The 12,121-nt window shown below is 37.9% G+C and overlaps 1 protein-coding gene across 1 annotated transcript in view; it reads left to right on the top strand.

Moving 5' to 3' along the window:
- The first annotated feature begins 202 nt into the window (after positions 1-202).
- ZNF169 (zinc finger protein 169) overlaps positions 203-12,121 on the top strand; it is a 122,527-nt gene continuing 110,608 nt past the window's right edge. Inside the window, exon 1 of the transcript XR_012506695.1 lies at positions 203-713. The gene's annotated coding sequence lies outside the window, so the exon portion shown is untranslated. The remainder of the gene's footprint in view (positions 714-12,121) is intronic.

The raw sequence follows: 12,121 nt of genomic DNA, 5'->3' as shown, positions 1-12,121 counted from the left end.
AGGAAAAAGTTGTTTGGCGATTTGGTGCCGAACCAAGACGAAAAGTGCCATACAGGAACCCTCCCCACCTGAGCCTCCCAGACTCGGCTTTTCTCAGGAAAAAGAAATACGATTGGCGGCCCCGGGAGATGACGCACTTCCGGCGCGCTGCGAAGACCGGAGCCAAGACTGTCGAGACGTGTAGGTGGGGCCTTAGGTGAGCGGGCGCTGCGGGAGGATTTGGGCGCAGGCGCCGAGCTTGAGGCTGGAGCTGAGATCCGGGGCAGGGCTGGCTGCCCCGCGCCGGCCTGTGGGGAAGCGGGGGCGGGGCCGGCGCGAGGCCTCCTGACTGCCCTGGGCCGCAAGTGCTGCGGCGGGCAGCTGAGGAGTTGGCCTCCGTGCGCCGGCTGCGGCTGGTGGCCTCTGCCGCTGCGCTCCTCGGCTCGCTTCCTCTACGGTTCCGGCCACGACTGCCCTCGCAGCCCTTGGCGTCGCCACTGGCGCCGCCGCCTTCCCAGCAGGCCGCTTTGGGCCGCGGAGCCCATGAGAGCGCGGGCCCCCCCGCCGCAGTTGCGGCGTCGCTGCAGTCCCGGAGCGCCCCGAGCCGGCGCGGGCATGGCCGTGGCATGAACGCCGAGCCGCCGCCGGAGCCTGAGGAGAAGGCGGCCTTGGAGCCCGAGGCGGGAGCCATGCCGGAGAAGCGCGCGGGCGCGCGGGCCACGGGCGGTAGCTCGGTGAGCGCGGGCACGGAGCCCGAGCGCGTTGCTCAGCCCGGAGCCCGGGGTCCGGGGAGGCTGGGCGGGGTCGCGGCAGGAGTCCGGGAACGCTCAGCGCGGGGGTGGGTCCTCGTCCCCTGGGGGAACCGTCCTCTCGGGCTCCGAGAGGGGCTCTGGCTCTCGGAAAGCCTGTCCTTTCCCGAGTCAGCCAGCTGAATTCCTCACTGCTAGGCTTTCCCAGCGCTGCTCGTGGCTAGACAGAAATTTAGGCGACTTGGTTATTGTTTCAAAAGACGCCCGACATGGGCCCGGGAATATAACTCATTTGGCTCTTTCAGAATTCTCCGTACGTGTTACGGTCCTACTTTGATGGTGCACTTTCTGGCTTGAGCTTACTTAGAGGATGTATGGAGAGCCTTCAGAGCCGGCCTTAGGCCCTGGACCGGGAAGTTGGCGTCGGAGGCTGAGCAGCGCCTCCCTGTCCCTTCCCGGTTCTCTAGGCGGTCGCACAAGCGGTTGGTGACCAGGAAGATGGTATCAGAGGAAGCTGCCGATCCTAGGGCCCGGCTGAGGAGCATGTTCAGGCTAGTGTCTTTCCAATTTCATGTGATACTCAGATGACTTCCGAAACACTGGTTTAATCGGCGGAACAGGCTTTGCCAGAGGCGCTTTGGTTTTTGACGGTGAAACTAAGCATAGAGTCTGTCATTTCTTAAAAGACCTTTTTCTTTGGTGGGGGTAGGTCTATTGGGACAGGAAGTATAGAAACATTACAATAAGTAGAGGCTAATGCCAAGGAGACTTTTTTCAAAGGAAAATAGAAATTATAGGAAAGTTAAATACATGCAGTCGGCCTCAGATTTTTAGCTTATGTATTTTAGTTTGCTTTTAAAGAATGCTAAATGATGTTGAAGGCTCCTCCTTGCCCAAGTGACTTCTTATTTGGGGGGAAAATTAGAGGTTCCTCATTTCAAAGATAGAATTTCTCGGAAGTTTTTGTTTTTTGGCTTTTTTTTTTTTTTTGGTAGAGGGAGGGAATTTCTATAGAACTGGTTTTTCTCCTTTTATTTTTGATTACATAAAAAGTGGACTTATCATTTTCTTGCCTCCTAAACCAAACCCAGCTACCAGCTCCTTCTCCTGTCTTTGAATTGATAGACCGTAATTGTAATTACTAACCAGTGGCCATCCTCGTAACGTCCTTCGTCCTTTCCCATACCCTCATGGCGATACATTAGTAAGTCTAGCTAAGTTTACAGGTAAAGATTTTAGGTTTTTAATCTTTTCTGCATTCCTTTGGTTCAATTCCTCAGCATTTGTAACCTAGATTTTGACTCTCTCGATACTCCTACTTACTTTGCCATCAGATTGCTCTCCACAGTGTTGATTAGTAGGATCTAACATGTAAATATGATCATTACTGTGGTCCTACGTATTTTCCTTGGTCCCCCTTTCTTAATAATCTAGCAGGTTGAAGCATTATAACATGATTAGGTGAGCATGCTTGGAATCCCAGTTACCACCTTTTATTACCTGTATAACTTTGGGCAAGTTACATAACCTCTCCAAATTAATAATAGTGTTTGTCTTAGAGGATTGTGAGGGTTGCTACAACCTGGCACCTAGTAAGTCCCAAATAAATACTACCTGTTACTATTTCTCAGTATTTTTGGCATGCGTGGTTGGTCAGAATGTGTAGGCGATCCCTGTCTGATAAAAGCATTCAGTTCTTTCCCATTTACTAATCGATTCAGGAACTAGACTCCCAACCTAAAAATTAAACTTGCTAATTTTATGTGTCTAGAGCAGAAACTTTTGAGGGATGTTTACTTAAAGAAACTGAGACAGTTTATTCCCTGATTCCTTTTCCTGTGAGTCCTGATGCTAATTTGGGCACAAGTAGGTGCCTGTTCAGTCCTTCCTTGTCTCTGAGGGTGCACCTAGTCAAGTATTGATAAATTGCAGTGGATACTGACAGTGAGTTTTCTTGGTGCTTGCTCTGTTTAGTGAGATGACTAGCATGGGCAGGTAGCAGGGTTCAGCCACTGATACTTTTTGAAATGTGGGTTGGCAGGAAAATCAGTGAGTGCCTTTAACCATATTTATGTTCATGTCATATGCCAGTACCCCCAAATTATGCATCTTTACTATTTTAGTTTCTTTCAAGCATTGCTTTCAGGTGCTACATTCTTCAGCCCCCGTGATTTGACTTCATTTTAATGTGTAGAAATTTCCTTACGGCTTGATTTTAGCATATTCATGGCTTCAGGTTCTTAATGCTACTAGTAATCACAGTCAGCTGACAACTTTTTTGTACCTTGTTTGGCAAAGATATATTGACTTGAATAATAGAAGGGAGTCGAATATTCCAAGAGATCATTGCATTGCAGAAAAGGGAGGTGTGTGTAGCAAACAAGTTCTTGTTTTATTGTCCTCTCTTTGCTCTATCCTTCCCTAATTGTGGGTGTACATACACCTTGAAATGATGTGTCAGAATTATTTGCATTATCATTGAATGCACATTTTCCATAATCAGGCAAAAGAAAAGTCCTGTTGGAGTCATTTACCTTTGAGCATCTGGTAAGAATTAAGGATTTGCTGCAAAGAAAACAAAACCAAATTTAGCATACTATGTTTTTCAGAATGTTCATGGACTCCAAAAAGCCAAAACCTGGATACCAGTTAAGATTCCTAACATGGGGCCTCTCAATATCAATACCATTCTGGTGACATTTGATGTCTATTTAGCTGATTTTTTCTCAGACTGTTTCAGAGGGGTCCCTATAAAGGCTAATTCTGATTTATAAGAACAAGAATATTATATATTAATAGAGACAAAATGGAAATATTACTGATGAGCAGCTTCTGTTACCCAAAAAAGGCTTAAATGACTAGGTGTATTTTATTTGTAAAAAGGTGAAAGAGGACCTAGGGCCATTTTAGGGGAAGTTTTTTTTATTACAGCTTTCACTTCTTAACACCGTTAGGAATCAGTATGATCATTTCAATAATAAAATAGTGCTGGGACATTGGCACAACCAAACTCTGTCAAGTAAATTATAGCAGGTAAAAGGAGAAACGAAAAGCATTTGTGAGCAGTTGATCTGTTCAGTTTATAAAAGTGAGTGCATTGTGCTGTTTCGTGTTTAGTACTGTGCACATCTCTGGTCAGCTTTCTCTCATTAAGCCTAGCCTTTGTCAAAACACAGCCTTGTTGCTGTTGTATTGTCCTTAGGTCCGGTATAGAAAGCTTTTTTTAGATCTTGCTTCTTCGAATATCTTGAGCATCTTTTCCCAGTTTTTCTTACTAGGTTCAGTCTCTGAAGGCAAGGGACTATAGCTGTGTGTCTTTTAATCTGAAATAGTCCTTTAGCAGTTGATCAATAAATGTATGTTAATATAGAAGTTAATCATTCAGTCTGGTTTAAACCAGGGCTGTGCTTATTGATGAAATTAGCTTGTTGCTTTTATGTCTCCTTTGGTTGGCCTTATAAAACAAATTGGAGAGTTCCGTTTTATTTAAAGAGTTTGTGTAGGATTGATAATACAATTCTAGAACTTTATGTTTCTTGGCTTTTGTGGTTTAATGTAGCTCTAGAATAATTTTGATTTTCTCCTGATTTTGGCTTTTTCTGTCAGTTTTAGTAAGTTGTGTTTTGCTAGAAATTTGTCTGTTTCATCTAAAATTTCAAATCAATTGTCTTAAAGCTGTTCCTGACAGCCTCTTAGGCTCTTTTTAACTACTATAGCTTCTTTTGTCTATTTTAAAAAAAATTGTTGATATTGGTAATTTATACCTTATCTTTAAAAAAATTAATTTTCTAGGGTCTTCTGGATTAATATTCACACATTTTCAAGTGACAATAATATCATGTCTTATTTCTGTGTATCTATATTATATGAACCAGAATATCGAGGAAAATGTTCAGTAGTAATGGTAAAAGTGCCCAGTGTTCTCTGTGTGACAGGAATATAAATTTTCCCCACTGCTAAGGATGATGTTAGCTTTTCTTGTATGAGAGAAACATACTTCATTACACTATGGAAATACATCTTTTTATTCCTAATTCTCTTTCTTGCCTGTGTTCTCTCTCTGCTTTCCCCCTTCTTTCGCCTTCCTTCCTTTGCTCCCTTCCTCCTTCTAGTTCAGTGTCTCATAGAACCTTCACAAATGATTTATGGAATCTGAGGTGTGCCCTGGAGAAAGAGGTTGTGGCATAGCAAGGGCACTGATCTATGAAAATTGGGAGAGAAATACCGGTAATCAACTATAATAACAGTTTTCAGCCCTGCAAAAACATAACATCTGTGAAGTTGGGTCAACTTCCTGCCTAGATGCCTGACTTTTTTCTATGTAGCTTTGTATTTACTTGTCTTTTGAAAATAGCTTCATTGGAATACAAAAACTGTGTATGTTTATAGTGTACAGATTTGTGTTTTGATGTGTGTACTCTTGTGAAATCATTACCACAACCAGGATAGTGAACATATCCCTCACCCTGTAAGGCTTCCTTGTGCCCGTCTGTGCTGCCTCTCTCCACCCCCACCTCTGGAGGCAAGCATTTATATGCTTCCTGTTACTATGTGTTAGTTTTTGTTTTCTAAAGTTTTGTATCCATGGACTCATACAGAATATATTGTTTTTCTGTTTGGCCTTTTTCAACTTAGATAAATTATTTTGAGATTTATTCATGTTGCTATTATATAAATCAGTAGTTGCATTCTTTTTTATTGCTCAGTAGTGTTCAGTCATATGTACATAAATACAATGTACCATATATATGTGCATATATACAATTTACAAATATACAGTTGAAGGTATGGGTACTGGTACAGTTTATCCCTTAATCGCTTGGTGAACTTTTGGTTTCTCACCATTTTTCTTATTACAAATAAATGCTACGAGCATTCATGAACCAGTCTTTGAATGGAATATACTTTCTTTTCTTTTCCACTCCTAAGCCAGTTTTTGTTATTACAAATAAAGCTGCTGTGAGCATTCATGAACCAGTCTTTGAATGGAATATACTTTCTTTTCTTTTCCACTCCTAAGTATTTAGTAGATTTAGTGTAAAGCAAATACTTAGGTGTGCAATGCTTGGATCATATGGTAGATGTATTGTTTAACTTCTTAAGAAACTACCAAACTTCTTAAACCTTTAAAAATTCAATTTTAAATTTCACATTGCCACTAGCACTATGAGAGTTCCAGTTCATCTACATCCTTGTCAACACTTGGTCAGTTATTTTTATCCCTTCTAACAGATCTTTAGTGGTATCTCACTGTACTTTTTTTTTTTTAACCTCACTTTGGCTAATTATGTTCAACGTATTTCCATAAGCTTACTTGCCATCTGTATATCCTCTTGATGAAGTGTCCATTCAAGTCTTTTGTCTATTTATTTGTTGTTGTTGGATTGTTTATAATTGAGTTTTAAGAATTCTTTGTATATTTGGGTTGCAAGTCTTTAATCAGATATTTGTTTGCAAATATTTTCTTCTGAGCAGTTTTTATTTTGATAAAATTTAACTTTATGAATATGTTCTTTCATGGATTATGGTTTTAGTTTCATATCTAAGAAATCCTAACTCAGTGTCACAAGGATTTCCTTCTGTATTTTTAGAATTTTTTTTTTATTTTACAATTGTGTTTATAACTCATTTTGAATTAATTTTTTATGTGGTACAAAGCATGGGTAGGAATTCTTTTCTTGTGTATGATAACCAATTGTTATCACATACGTCATCTGCTGAGAAGACTTACTCACTAAATTGCCTTTGCACCTTTGTCAAAATTCAGTTATCCATATATGTGTCAGTCTATTGTGGATTCTCTGTTCTGTTTCATTGATCTATTTATCTTTACATCAACACCACTCAGTTTCTATTACTGGAGATTCACAGTAAAATTTGAAACAAGTAGAGTTTGTCCTTCAACCTTGTTCTTCTCTTTTAAAATTGTTTTGACTATTCTGGGTCTATTACATTTTGGAATTACACAATCAGCTTGTCAGTTTCTGCAAAAAAAATCTGCTAGTATTTTCATTGGGAGTATATTGATCCTGAAGATCAGTTTAGAAAGAATTGTAAACAATATTGAGTCTTCTGATCCATAGATGAGATATCTCTTTATTTTACACCTTTAATTTCTTTCAGCTGTGCTTAATTTTCAACAGTGTTTTTTGCATCATTTGTCACATTATCCCAAATATCATACCTTTTTGGTGCTATTAAACATGTAATGTAAATGTAATATAAATGTACATTCTTAAGAAATTTTAAATTCACAACTGTTTGTTGCCAAAATATAGAAATACAGTTGATTTAAGAAAAAATTTTAATTGTAATATATGTAACAATATTTACAATTGAATTATTTTAAGTGTGCAGTTCACTAGTGTTAAGTATATTCACAGTGTTGTGCAGCCAATTTCCAGAACTTTTTCATCTTCTAAAACTGAAACTCTATATTCATTCAATAGCAACTCCCCATTTATCCCAGCCCCTGATAATCACCAGTCTGCCTTCAGTTTCTGAATATTGACTACTTTGGGTACCTCGTATAAGTGGAATCACTTATCTTTTTGTGTCTGGCTTATTTCACTTAGTATAATGTCCTCAAGACATGTTGTCTTCAAGATTGTTGATGTATGGCGTGTGTCAGGGTTTTCTTCAAGACTGGATAATATTCCATTTCCTGTATATGCCACATTTAATTTCTCCCTTTACCTGTTGATGAGCACTTGGGTTGCTGCTATCTTGTGGCTATTATAAATAATGCCACTGTGAACAGGAGTGTACAGACCCCACTTTGAATTCTTTTGCATGTCTACCCAGAAGTGAAATTGCTGAATCATTGGATAATTCTGTTTTTAATTTTTTAAGGAACCACTAAACTGTTTCCCATGGTGGCTGCACCATGTTACATTCCCACCAACAATGCACCAGGGTTATAGTTTCTCTATATCCTCCTCAACACTTGTTATTTTTTGTTTTGTTTTTGTTTTGAATAGTAGCCATGCTGATGGGTGTGAGGTGATACCTCATTTTGATTTTGCATTTTCCTGATGATTAGTGTATGTTGAGTATTTTGTCATATGCTTATTGGCCATTTGTATATTTTCTTTGGAGAAATGTATATTCAAGTCCCTTGCCCACTTTAAAATCGGATTATTTGAATTGACTCCTTACCATATACATGCTTTGCAAATATTTTCTCCATAAGTTGCTTATCCCTCTGTTGATTGTGTCCATTGATGCACAAGTTTTAAATTTTCATGAAGTCCAATTTATCTGCTTTTGTTGCCTGTGTTTTTTGGTGTCATATCCAAGAAATCATTGTCAAATCTGATGTCATGAAGCTTTTTCTCTATGTTGTCTTTTTTGTTTTTAGAGATATGACAAAAGTTGTATTTAGCCCGATTCAATACCTGGTTAGCAACATTCCTTATATTCAAGACCTATTTAATTCAGTAACTGTATATAATAAAATACGTCTGGCATTCAACAACAACAAAATGAGGCATGCTAAAAGACAATCAAAATAATACAGTTTGATGAAACAATTTAAGTATTAGGACAAGACATATTTAGAATTACTAGATGCAGAGTTTAAAATAACTATGATTAATCATTGAAAGATCTAATGGAAAAAACAGACTTTGTGTTAAACCAGATAAGTTCTATCATCAGAGAGAGGAAAACTTTGCTATTGGCAAAAGCAGCAGCTCCACTGGCCACCAGTTCTATCATGTGACTGGATGTATAGCCTAGAGTTGTTGGTCAGCCATCTCAAAGAGTCTAAATAAATTGGCCTTTTTGCTCAAACTCTCTGGGGCGGATTCTGTTTCTTATGAATATAATTAACACATTTTAACACTTGGTATTTTTAAATGAAGACATTCAAAGTAATTTGTTGCTTTTCTTTTCACATTATATTTTAACCTTTTAAAAATGTGTCTTTCACAGTATTGTATCTTTTAAGTTGAAGTGTAGTTGATGTACAATATTGTATGTTATAGGCATACAATATAGTGATTCACACTTTTTAAAGGTTATACTCCATTTATAGTTATTATAAAATACAGGCTATATTGCCCACGTTGTACAATACAGCCCTGTGGCTTATTTTATACCCGATAGTTTGTACCTCTTAATCCTCCACCTCACCCCTCCCCCTTCCTTCTCCCTACTGGTAATCACTAGTTCCTTCTTTATATCTCTGTCTGTTTCTTTTCCATTATATTCACTAGTTTGTTATATTTTTTAGATTCCACATGTGTGTGATCTCTTAGAGTATTTGTCTTTTCCTGAGTGACTTATTGCATTTACTATATTGTCCTCCCAAGTCCATCCATGCTGTACACCAGAACATTTTAAATCAACTGTATTTCGATTAAAAAGCAACCAACCAACCAACCAACCCATTTAAAATACAGGAAAAAGAACTGAACAGACATTTTTCCAAAAGAGGAAATGCAGATGGCCGACAGGAACATGGAAAGTTGCTCAACATCACTAATACCAGGGAAATGCAAATGAGGTATCATCTCACACCTGTCAGAATGGACATTGTCAAAAAGAACACAAGTAACAAATGTTGGCAAGGATGTGGAGAAAAGGGAACCCTTGTACACTGTTGGTGGGAATGTAAATTGGTGCAGCCACTATGGAAAACAATATGGAGGTTTCTCAAAAACCTACAAATAGAACCACCATTTGGCCCAGCAGTTCCACTCCTGGGTATATATCCAAGAAAAACAAAGACATTAATTCAGAAATATATATACACCCTGCTATTAACAGCAGTGTTATTTATAATTGCCAAGATACGGAAGCATCCTAAGGGAACATCAACAGATGAATGGATAAAGAAGATGTAGCATATGTATATGATGGAATGCAACTCACCCATAAAAAAGAAGGGTATTTTTCCATTTGCAGCCCTTCACTTTTTTTTTTTCACTTCAAAAACCAGAATTTTATAACTGGCATAAACATTCCCATTACATCAAAAATAGCAAAATAACCTAGAAATAACCTTAACCAAGGAAGTTAGCTATACTGTGAAAACTAAAACATTGATGAAGGAAATTGAAGATGATATAAAGAAATGGAAAGATATCTTATGCTCTTGGATTGGAAGAATCAACATTATCAAAATGGCCATACTACTCAAAGCAATCTATAGATCCAATGCAACCCCTGTCAAAATGCTCACAACATTTTTCACAGAACTAGAACAATTTCAGAATTTATATGGATCCATAAAAGACCCCAAATTGCCAAAGCAGTCTTTTGTAGGTCTTTTTTTTCTTTTTCTTCTTCTTTTTGTTCTCTTTTCTTGTGATTTGATGACTAGAGAAATTCCTTTAACGTTTGTTGTAAAGCTGGTTTGGTGCTGAAATCTTTTAGCTTTTGTTTATCTGTGAAGCTTTTGATTTCTCCCTCAAATCTGAACAAGAGCCTTGCTGGATAAGAGTATTCTTGGTTGTAGGTTTTTCTCTTTCATCGCTTTAAATATTTCATGCCACTCCCTTCTGGCCTGAAAAATCAGCTGGTAACCTTACGGGAGTTCCCTTGTATGTTATTTGTTGCTTTTCTCTTGATTTTAACATTTTCTCATCCTTAATTTTTGTCAATTTGATGATTATGTGCCTTGGTGTGTGTCTCTTTGGGTTGATCCAGCACTGTAAGTTTAAAGTGTGCAGCATAATGATTTGACTTACATACATCATGAAATGGTTACCACAATAAGTTTAGTTCAAACATCCATCATCTTGTAGATACAAAATTAAAGAAATAGAAAAAAATTCTCTTTCATGTGATGAGAACTCTTAGGATGTATTCTCTTTCTCTGTATATGAAAGATGTAACAACTTGCATATATAACATACAGTGGTGGTCATTATATTTATCATATTGTGCATTACACCTCTATTACTCATTTAGTTTGTGCCTTTGACCACCTTCATCCAGTCCCCCCTCCCCCAACCTCTCCTTCCCCTGCCTCTGGTAACCACAAATCTTACCTCTTTTTCTATGAGTTTGTTTTTGAAGTATAACTGACCTACAACACTATGTTAGTTGCTGTTACACAACAAAATTATTTGGTATTTCTGTACATTTCAAAATGACCACCACAGTAAGTCTAAAATATGTCACCATACAAAGATACTGCATATTTATTTACTATACTCCCCACACCGTATGCAACAATCTGTATATATGTGATTATTTTAAGTTGCTGATCTCTTTTAAGTTCAAATGCATTTTAACAACCCTGTATTTTTAATCCCTGTACCCCACATTAAACTGCTTTTGACATCATATTTTACATATTTTTGTTTTGTGTGTCCCTTACTAACTGCTTGTTGTGGATATAGATGACTTTACTAATTCTGTCTTTAAACCTTCCCTACTAGCTTTATACATGGCTGATTTATTTATTACCTTTATACCTGTATGTTTGTCTTTAGCAAATAAGATTTTTACCAAAAAGATTTTTCTTTTTATAATTTTCATGTTTCTAGTTGTGGCCTTTTCTTTTTTGCTCAGAGAAGTCTCTTTTAACATTTCTTGTAAAGCTGGCTTGGTGGCACTGAACTCTTGGATTTTGCTTGTCTGTAAAAGTTTTGATCTCTCCATCAAATCTTAGTGAAAGCCTTGCCAGGTAGAGTATACTTGATTGTAGGTTTTTCCCTTTCATCACTTTAAATATTGTGTCACTCCCTTCTGGTCTGTAGAATTTATGCTGAAAAATTAGCTAATAGCCTTATGGGAGTTCCGTTGTATGTAACTTGCTGCTTTTAATAGTGTCTTTATCTTTCATCTTTGCCATTTTAATTACCATGTGTCTTGGTGTGATCTTCTTCAGGTTGATCCCGTTTGTGATGTCTGTAATTCCTGGACCCGGAGGTCTGTTTCCTTTCCCCAGTTAAGGAAATTTTCAACTATTATGTCTTCAAATACGTTCTCTCTGCACCTTTCTCTTTCCAGGACCCCTATAATTCAAATGTAGTACGCTTGATGTTGTCCTGAAGGTCTCTTAGACTTTCCTCATTTCTTCTTATTCTTTTTCTGCTTCTGCTTCAGTGATTTCCACTGGTCTGTCTTTCATAATGCTGATCCATTCCTGTGCATTATTCAATCTACTGTTGATCCCTTCTAAGTGTATTTTTCATTTCATTTATTGTATTCTTCATCTCTGGTTCTTCTTTATATTTGCTTATTGTGCATATTATATATGCACAAAAGTTTAACTTTCTGTTAAACACAAGTTTTTAATTGTAATGGAGTCCAACATAACTTTTTCTTGCATGGATGGTGACTATAGTGTTGTGTATACAAACTCATCATGAAAATGAAGGACCTTATTTTTAGGTCTACGAGCTATTTTGAGTTACTTTTTTTAGTGTAGTAATATG

Source organism: Camelus bactrianus, chromosome 4, assembly GCF_048773025.1.
Source record: "Camelus bactrianus isolate YW-2024 breed Bactrian camel chromosome 4, ASM4877302v1, whole genome shotgun sequence".
NCBI classification, from domain to species: Eukaryota; Metazoa; Chordata; class Mammalia; order Artiodactyla; family Camelidae; genus Camelus; species Camelus bactrianus.
The sequence above is the reverse complement of the archived record's forward strand: the minus strand, read 5'-3'. Positions and strand labels throughout refer to the sequence as shown.